This window comes from Euprymna scolopes, chromosome 1, assembly GCF_053919585.1.
Source record: "Euprymna scolopes isolate OS-2025 chromosome 1, ASM5391958v1, whole genome shotgun sequence".
Taxonomy (NCBI): Eukaryota; Metazoa; Mollusca; class Cephalopoda; order Sepiida; family Sepiolidae; genus Euprymna; species Euprymna scolopes.
In genome coordinates this window covers 135,666,186-135,677,084 of record NC_136482.1, presented here as the reverse complement: position 1 = coordinate 135,677,084, position 10,899 = coordinate 135,666,186, and the positions used below count along the sequence as shown (strand labels likewise).

The 10,899-nt window shown below is 30.9% G+C and overlaps 1 protein-coding gene and 1 pseudogene across 8 annotated transcripts in view; both read left to right on the top strand.

Moving 5' to 3' along the window:
- Positions 1-10,899, top strand: part of LOC145280019 (homeobox protein cut-like 1) — a 971,332-nt gene that overhangs the window by 705,806 nt on the left and 254,627 nt on the right. The gene's annotated exons all lie outside the window — the stretch shown is intronic.
- On the top strand, positions 1,021-1,137 carry LOC145283800 (5S ribosomal RNA; annotated as a pseudogene).

Here is a 10,899-nt window from a genome sequence, read left to right as displayed (position 1 = left end):
CTGAATGTGCTCGCCTTCTTGAGCACCTCTTCATCGGACAAGAGAGCTTGTTTGGTGACATTAAATATCCTGCGTAGGCATGTCTGGTGGAATCTTTCCAGAGCCTTGATATGACAGCGATATGTCGTCCATGTTTCCGAGGCATATAGGAGGACAGGTAGTACACAAGTCTCGTATACCTTTATCTTTGGTTTAAAGGTCAGGGCTCTGTCTTCCCACACTCGTTTTTCGAGATTACCAAAGGCCTTACTTGCCTTATTGATCCTTCCTAAGATTTCCTTATCGAGGGTTCCGTCGCTCGATATAGTACTGCCAAGATATACAAAGTCATCAACGGTGCCCAGTTTCATTCCATTTACACAGATGACCGGTTCCTCGTAGCGGCTGTTTGGAGCTGGGGTGAACATTACCTTGGTTTTCTCCAGGCTAATTGTGAGGCCAAAGGCAGTGCATGCCCTGGAGAAGCGGTCCATGATGCCCTGCATATCTTCTGCCGTGTGTGCGACGAAGTCTACATCGTCAGCATACAGCAGCTCCCTGACAAGTGAGTGAAATGTTTTCGATCTGGCCCTGAAACGAGTAAGGTTGAATAACTTGCTCGTTGTCCGAAAACAAAAGAGCACTCCCGTTTCACAGTTTCTAAATGCGAACGCGCATTTTGAGGTTTTGAGAGTTGAGCACGCCACTATAAAGCGAGCCTTACGAAAGTGAGAGGATACAGAGAACTTTGATCTCAACCCCGCGTACTCGTGCGGGATATGCGGCAGGGTGTGCCTGTCAAAGGCAGGCCTCAAGAGTCATGGAACTACGCACGCGGGACATGAACTGGGAGCACGGGAGGGAGGGGGGCGGTCACCAACAAGGTTATCCTGCAGAATATGCGGCAAACTGTGCAGGCCGGGTGGGGCTATGTGGAATCATATGCGGACTCACTCACACGCCATCGTATCGTGAGGGTTGGCCGTCTTCTGTAAAGAAGTGGCAGTCACCATGTATATATGTATGTATATATATATATGTATATACGGCATAATCACGTTGACACACCGGTTCTTGTCAGATCACCAAAGTTAAGCAACGCTGAGCCTGGCTAATACCAGATGGGTGACCATTTGGGAATTCTAGGCGCTGTATGTGCTCTCCGCTTATCTTGGCATTGTTTCCAGTCGTCTTGTACCTCAACTTGCCACTGGTATGCAACAATGCTGACTCAGGAGAGGCGTGGTTGGAGATTGCGCAACTCTTGCCACACAAATTTCATGCACAGGCACCCTTACAGTGGGTATCCATAGTCTGTCAAGACTGAAGGAAGCCTTCATATATATATATGTATATATGTGTATATATATGTGTATATATATGTGTATATATATGTATATATATGTGTATATATATGTGTATATATGTGTATATATATGTATATATATGTGTATATATATGTGTATATATATGTATATATATATATATATGTGTATATATATGTGTATATATATATATATATGTGTATATATATGTGTATATATATGTATATATGTGTATATATATGTATATATATGTGTATATATATGTATATATATGTGTATATGTATATATATGTATATATGTATGTATATATATGTATATATGTATGTATATATATGTATATATATATATGTATGTATATGTATGTATATATATATATGTATGTATATATATTTATGTATATGTATGTATATGTATGTATATATATTTATGTATATGTATGTATATGTATGTATATATATATGTATATGTATATATATGTATATGAAATAAAATGGAGGTGGAAGGACCTGGATACTCAACGTTTCGCCCGATTTATGCGGGCTTCTTTAAGAGGGATGGTCATTGACGAGAGAGTCGGAGGATTGGGGCTATATATAATGATGGGGGAGAGCAATGTGTTTTCCTTATGTAAATTAGATGTCATATATACATGTATATACATTTTATGAGAGAAGAACTAATTAGAGTAAACTAGTGTAGTGGATTACGTCTAAAAGATAAAATATCGTAGAGATTAAAAATTGTGTTTGGAAATATAGCGGTGATAGATTAAATAAATAAAATGACACGAGATTACGAAAGAATCTTTTTTTTTTTTTTTAAATTAGAAATAATTGAATTGAGATAAAATAGCGCAGTAACTTAAAAGATGGTATTTAAAAATAAGAATAGGAGGTGATAAAATGGAGTCTAAAAATAGATAATGATAAAATACAGTAAATAAGTAAAATAAAAATAAAATTAAGTGAAATTACTATTTTTTTTTTTTTTTTTTTTTTCGCGTTTAACCGGTGTCTAAGTTGTTATTTTAATAATTATTTTCGACAGAAAGGGAGCAACGTGGAAAAAACCTTTTCTTTGCTTAATTATAATGGGAGATTATAACGTCGTATGGATCTGTTATTTATGTGTTTAATGAAAGTTGCTTTGTTAAAATCAAAATGGTGGTCGTTTTCCATGATGTGACAAAATATGGCGTTGAGTGTATTGTTGTTTTTTACATCTCTTTTGTGTTCATATATTCTGTTATTTAAATTACGTTGAGTTTCTCCTACGTATATTCTTCCACAATCAAGGCAGGGTATGGAATATATTCCGGCTTTGGTGTTAATGTTGGTATTAGTTATAATTTTACGTGTTAGATCCCTAATTGTTAAAGAGTTTAGTTTTGTTATTTGAATGCCTGTCTTATTTAGGTTCTTATAGATTGTGTCGTTGTTTTTATTAGTTGGTAATGTTAATTGTCTGTTGTGTGTCTGGCTATTTAAGGAATGGTCTCGGTTTCGGTTATGGTAAATTTTTAGTGCTTTTCTTTTTGTATTTGCCAAAAAATGTTGAGGGTATTGCAAGTTCATGAATGTACGTTCGATATACTCAAATTCTTCCACGATGTATTCTTCACTACATATTCTCAGGGCCCTAAGAAAAAATCCTATTAGAATACCTCTTTTTACTTTATCATCGTGATGAGAGTAAAAGTGTATGTAATCATTTTTATTCGTGACTTTCCGATGGACTTAAAAACTTAGATGATCACTGTTATTTATGCTCTCCCCCATCATTATATATAGCCCCAATCCTCCGACTCTCTCGTCAGTAACCATCCCTCTTGAAGAAGCCCGCATAAATCGGGCGAAACGTTGAGCATCCAGGTCCTTCCACCTCCATTTTATTTCATATCGTCGGATTTAATCCAGCTTAACAATCATATATGTATATATATATGTATATATATGTGTATATATATATGTGTGTATATATGTGTATATATATATGTATATATATGTGTATATATATATATATGTGTATATATATATGTATATATATATGTGTATATATATTTGTGTATATATATATATATGTGTATATATATATGTATATATGTGTATGTATATATATATGTGTATATATATATCTATATATGTGTATGTATATATATATGTGTATATATATATATGTGTATATATATGTGTATATATATATATGTGTATATATGTATATTGTGTATATGTAGGCAGCATATTCTCCTTTAAGCATATGTTGTTAAACAGCACAGCATTTTCTTGTTTGACAATTTTCCGTTTTATTCTTTCCAGTTTTCGAATAATCCTTCTTGTGTTATATGTAAAATGGTGTAAAAGTGTTCTGCGAGCACTTTCGACGTTTCCGCCATCGTCTGGCTGGTTATATAAAAAGTCGTTTTAAAATTACGTCGAATGATAAGGTCGTGTTTTAAAATTACATCTAGTATATGTGTGTATATATATATATATATATATATATATATATATATATATATATATTATATACACACTGCTATATGGACCAGAGACTTGGACAACATATAAAAGGCATCTCAAGTTATTGGAAAGGTTTCACCAAAGTTCTATTCAGAGAATACTTGATATTAACTGGAGGACCCTAATGCTTGACACTGTAGTTCTTGAACGATCAAATAGTACTAGTATAGAAATGAAAATCATTCAATATCAGACGCACTGGACGTGACACTTGGTTCAGGGTGAGGACGAAAGACTTTCTAAACAACTGTTTTATGGTGAGATAGATAGGGGTAAAAGACCACAACATAAACCAAGAACTCCCTGAAAAAACTTGAAAATACTTGAGATGGATGTACATATCTGGGAAGCCCAAGCGAAAGATCAATCACTGTGGAGAAAAACAATCAGAGAAAATTGTAAGATTTTTGAAAAACAGCATGTAGATCTTGCTGTCTTAAAACACATTTTAAGAAAGTAGGACGAAAATGTAATGTCAGAGAAATTACAACCGGAACTGAAGTGCACTGTATGTGACAGATACCTTTTGTCAAACTTAAATCACATAAATAGGTTAGCCGATATTTTTGTAAATAAACAAAGCAAATTCCAGATACGAAACTAACATAGAATCGTAACAATTTAACTTAGTTGATTAGTCCGGATTAAAAAAATACTTTAAATTAAATAAAGAAATTTAATTTAAGAAATCAATGAATAGTATTAACAAAACATATTAAATGGACATAGGTAATTAGTGGTAACATTTTATATTTTGTTTGAATTTTATTTTTTTTAAATGGAGATACGAAAATAGGTAAATATATAAATCTTTCAAAAAATACTTTGCAAGGATGCGATATAGGTAAAATATTTTTGCTTGTTTTCTTTTCCTTATAAGGGAAATGGTTTCCATAATGCTTTATTGTTAAAGTGTTTTTTATTCAATAAGTCGGAAGAAAGGCTGTTCTTGGATTTTCAAATGACATAATGTTTGGATTTGTCTGAATAGTCTTGAAACAATTGTAACTAACGATGAAATACACTATTTGTTTTTATCAACCTATTCTTTGAAGTCTTGGTTTTTGTTAAAACAATATATGAATGCTCAATTATGAAATATGATAATTTTGTAGCTTACAGTTTAAGTCATCTATTTTTTGCTTAAAATTTATTGGTATATGAATGATTACTGAATTATATAAACCCAGTAAAATTCGGAATACTACAAATAAGACTATATATATAATGCTCCCTATCTTAGGTTGAGCATATTTGGAAGTGATATACAAATTACCATTAGCGTATGAAGCGATGCTCTTTGTGTAAACAAATTGAACTTAGGTATTTCGACAATGTCAAAACATTGTTAATTCACTGCCTGCAAAGCAGCAGCCGTATAGCGCAACGGTTATAAGCTCCGACTGTCATTTGGGCGATCAGGTTTCGATCCTGGCTTGAGGTAGTTGCTTGTCTAGCCGCACTGATGAGCTGTGAAACTGCAGAACTGTATGTGGATGATATATATATATTTGAATGAGTTCAAATGTATAAAGTTTACTTTAAATAATACATTTCTGAGGAGTGGATTTATAGTGATTAAACTAAGTGCGCTAAATACTAAGCTAGGCCATATAATTGTTTATTATTGTTGTGAAGTTTTATCTGAAAGGATATCGAACCCTTTGTGTGCGTAAGGTTTGTTGTCTTGATTCGGCTCTGTTTCGATTTTCAGTAGTTGATTCATATTGTTGGTATTATTATATAAGCATTGACAAATTGAGTTTTGTTGCACTCTACCGCATTGATATTAAATATTATATACGTTCTTAACTGAAATGGTTCCATTCGTTCCTGTTTTTCATTTTATTTCTTTTATGTTTTGCATGAAAACTAAACTTGTCTTTTAGACATTTCTGCAACATTTTTATGAATTGATTCTTTCATGTACACAGCTCTCCTCTTTCCTTTTCATAGCTAGTTTGATGCTTTCGTTTCTATCCTAAGTTTCAATTATTTTGTGTTTTATTCGCAATCAATCTATGCTTTTCTTTCAATCTCTCTTTATATATAAACTCGATGCAATATGTGTGACAGTTGTGTTTGCTATAGAAAGGAGATTAGGAGGTAAAACATGGAGCTAAAATAACTATAGTATTATGAGCATAGTGAAAAACAAACATAGTGGTGAACCCTATTCAGTCACGAGCAACGTCAGATCTTCCTGCAAATTTAATTTTTGCTAAAACAAACGTTATCTTTAAATTGCAAATCTGATAAAAAATATATCATATTTGGAATTGTTGACTTCCGCAATTAGTTCTATTTGATCTCACTTTCACCTATCGATGACCCCCCCCTCTTAAATATAAGTGTGACGTTTCCAACTGCCTTGCTATTACTTATTTTTAAAATTAATGTAATTTAATTTTTTGATAAGTTTCTTTTAAGCCCTTATTGTCACTAAATGAATGCAACAAAAAACATATTTCCGTTTGATAGAGAGAGAATTAAAATCGATTTTTAAAAATTATCTTATAATCGTATAATGAGTTAGTCGGCTGTTATTTTCAATACATTTTAGACACTTTTTTTATTCTGATTATTTTGGGTAATTCAATCAGTATCGATTTGCATGTATTTGTAATGCTTGTTCTAAATAATCTAACTAAAGTGATGTAAGTTATTTCCCATGATTAAGCCTATTTAAGTCTGCTATAGATTTCTTATGATACGGTTTCGTTTCAACTGATATAAGCTCTCTCTCTCTCTCTCTCTCTCTCTCTCTCTCTCTCTCTCTCTCTCTCTCTCTGTCTCACTCACTCACTCACTCATTCACACACACTAACCATCTAAATTTCCAATATACAATCATCACAAGCCTCTATTATTGATTAATTTTGCAGACATCTGTACTTGGCACAATGTTTTGACTCTTTTCTAATTTCTCCATTTATTGAGTCAGCAAACACATTCCTCCCCCTTTCTTTATAGTGTGCTAATATTGTTTACAAGAAACACACACACACACACACACACACACACACAATGTCTCTTGTATGATCTTTTCAACACTCCACTGTGATTACCGTTATCAATTCCAAACTTGCTAAATGAAATTAAATATTTTACCAGCTTTATAAAATATAAGAATCTATGCTTTATGTTAATATTGAAACACTCATAGACTGTCTACTATTTTATTTTGGGCTTGACGTATCAATGATATATCAATTTTTTAATAAAAGCTAAAATTTAGAAAAGATTCTTTGAAATTTAAATATCGATGTCAATCAAATCTTTTTATTGTTTTATTATAATTTTATTGTTCATGTTATCATTACTTATTATAAAAGTGGATATTTATTTAATAATCTATTAGGAAAACGAAGAAATAGTTATTTACTGTGGATAGACGAGAAGAAATTTATTTAATGGAGAGTAAAACTTTTGAAATAATTACTGACAACCTATTTTCTTTGAAACAAGTGTACGCCCTCTTTTTATAGTGATAAAAATGATTGTTTGCAATCGAAATTAACTTAAAGTAATTTTTTAGTTAAATTAAAATTATAAAAAGAAAATTTTTTTTTTAATCTTTAAATTAAATTTCTCATTAAGATTGATTCACGATTATTCTTGAAAATTTGAATTATTTTGGATTCAATATAAAATTATATATTACAAAAAAGTCTTTCATATTGCCAATTCATTTTATAAGAAGATTTTAATTTCAAATTACACATTTTATTTTCTTAGAAATAAAAAGGCTATCTGTAAATCTTTTTCAAAAACGAAATGAAACTACTTCATTAGAAAACAAATCGTTAAAAAATAAATACTTTTGAAATATAAAATGTTTTATTTGAATAAAGATAAAACATTGTATATTTTGTGATGTCTGCAACTCTATAAAAAACAATATAAAATATGACACTCTGTCAATCTTATTTATAAATTAGCATGTATAATTACGGCATTGCCAGGGAATATTTTTTGTTTACTTTTAATTTAATTATTATGGTATCATTTGGTCATTAAATTATGAATTGAACCGAATTGTTTTAAAACTAGAACTAATTTTGTTATGACAATATTGTTCTAGTCTTTATTTATAAAGTTATTAGATGTAAATGGATTCAAAGAGGGAACAAGTGAAGCATATATGGTCCCCTGTGAGGGCACAGTGAATGAGACATAAAAAATGATTACCCCTGCCTCCCCCAATTAAGCCCCAAAGTCTCCAGGAGACGTCAAATCCTGGTGAACATGAAGAAATGGTGCAATTTTAGGCTTTAACCTGTAAATTTGTAAATTTGAGTTCTGCACCAAGCAAAAAATGAAAAATAAGCCCCCCCCCCCTTTTAGCCCCAAAAGTCCCCAAGGCCTTAACATATTTAAATTTGAGTTCAGCACCATGCAAAACTGCTAAATAGACATTCACAGAAAATTTTGGACAAATATGGTAAAATAGTCTCAAAAATGGAGTGTTTTTATTAGCACACCCAAGAGTTATCGCAAAGTATAGACAAACAAAATTATATAGAAATCAGTTAGAAAGTTTTATAAAAATCGAAGCTATCAGTTGTTTTTAATAAGCACAAAAGTGTGAATTTTAGCCATTTTAACCCAAAAGGCACCTCTTGGGTGGGGGCAACCAGTTTGTGCGACCACTTTTTGTTTTTCTGTGTGATTTACTTTTTTCTTTACTATTAAAGAAAATCCGTTCTGTTACTTTTTTATTCATATCATGTTTAATGTTTCTGCAAAAAATTTTTTAATTCCAAGCCGTAGTTATTGAGAAAAGTTCGAACAGACGAATTGTCAGGGGACCAATAAATGACTTTCTCTTTGAATATTTAAATACTTCCAAATTCTAGAGGGTCATGAAGTACCTATTTACTATGCCTCCCCACGGGACAGAGTTAGACACCAGGGTCGTTTTTTAACGTGGAGAAAAGGTACAAAAATAAAAATTGTCTCAGTCGTGAAGGATTTCTCCTCCACCGAAAGAGAACAAGAAATAGAAGTGCAGCATCTGAAGAACAGATACTACACTTTGATCTTGTCCCGAAGGCCAAGAAGTCATTCTTTTTTTCAAGTAATAAAAGATTAAAATGGCTGACTTGTTTATGAATAAACGAAAATGCATTTTGATGGATTTAATTTCATAATTAAAATATTTTTGATAAGTTTTTTTTATTCATTTTTATTTTACACTATTGCATTTTTTATTTCAACAAATAACTAATAGTAAAGAAAAAAGTAAATCACACAAAAAAACGAAAAGTGGTCGCACAATTTTATTAATTGAGCACCTAAATTTTGTGCTTTATAATTTGTTTTTTATTCTGCAATTTCTATAATATATATAATATATAATAATATATAATTCACTTATAATCAAGCAATCATATCATTTTGCCAATCAGTAAATATATTTGTTGCTTTTTCTTTAATCTAGTATCACAAATTGTCTGTTGAGATAATGATCAATAAATATTGATCATGCTAGTTAGTAGAAAAACAACTGTCAAAAGTTGCCTGTTTTTAGCGGTTGTTTTTCGTATTAAAGATTTTTTTTGTTGTTATTGTGATTATTTTGCTTTATTGTTGTCTGTCAAATTGCCAGTTCTAAGATTTGTTTCTTTCGTATTGGTCTAAATAAATCGGTTTGGGTACAGAACACAATGGGCAATTCTGCGTCTCCTTTCAAGATGTTTTCAAACGAAACGATATGCAAAAAAAAAAAAAAAAGAAAAAAGAAAAGAAAGTGCATCCAATTAGATTTACGAAAGCCATGTGGAATTGGGGATATTCATCCTGAAGTGATAGGTTTGCTTTTCTTCATTTTGTTGTTATTTATTTGTAAGTCATGTTTTGAATCTATCAAAACATTAGATCGTATTAGATCTGCCGTTTCTTTGATAAATCAATAAGTTTAGCTTTTAGCCTTGTCTGTCACACTAATCTTATCAGGGAATCTATTTACTAAAATTCTCTCTTGGTTATAGGCCGCTACTACTACGACAGTTTCTCTGTAAATTGGCTTTTATTATGTATTTATTTTTTGTCCCCATTGATTCTCCAAGAACGCAGCCAGTGTTCTCGGCTTCTTAGGTAGGAGATGGACAAATAAACCTTATTAAATATTAGTTCCACATTTAAAGGGTGTGCCTTTATGTGATTCTAAAAACATCAAATGTAGAAAATCAATTCTTACTGTTATAGTCCTATAATGGTTGCTAGTGTTTTGAGTGATTTCTTTTTGATAATTATCGCATTATTAGGTGTGTATGAAATTTCGTGAAAATAGTGAATAATTCCACCCCATCTTTCCAAGCTTATAACTCCTCGAAAAATGTAATTCAAGCCCTAATTTTTTTTTCAATTAAAGGAGCAAGGACCAAGGTTTCATTTAAAAAAAAAAAAAAAAAAAGTTTAAAAAAAAAAAAAAAAAAAAGGTTTTAAACTTCGGACTTTACAAGTAAATTTCTAAAAAAACAGTAGTTTTTTTTTGTTTTAAATTTGAATATATTATTTATTGAACTTTTCTCTTCAATTTGTGATATATAAGACTTTGGTACATAAATTAATTATTTACTTTTTAATAGACATTTAAAAATGGGAAGCGTGAATTATTCGACCCCCTGTCTTTCCAAGCTCATCGAAAAATGTAATTCAAGCCCTAATTTTTTTTTCAATTAAAGGAGCAAGGACCAAGATTCCATTAAAAAAAAGAAAAAGAAAAAAAATAACGTGGTTTTAAAAAAAGGTTTTAAACTTCAAACTTTACAGGTAAAATTCTAAAAAAACACTACGTTTTTTTTTTTTTGTTTTAAATTTGAATATATTATTTATTGACCTTTTCTCTTCAATTTGTGAGGAAATTAATTATTTACTTTTCGGTGAGTAAATTAATTATTTACTTTTTAATAGACACTTGAAAATGGGGGGGGGGCGTGAATTTAAAAAAAAAAAAACGTTTGTCTAAAATATTATATTCGGTTTATTGGAAAGAACATAAAATTTCACATTGATCCTGAAAATATCGTAAAAATAGAATCAATAGAAAAATTTTGATAGATTTTTAAAG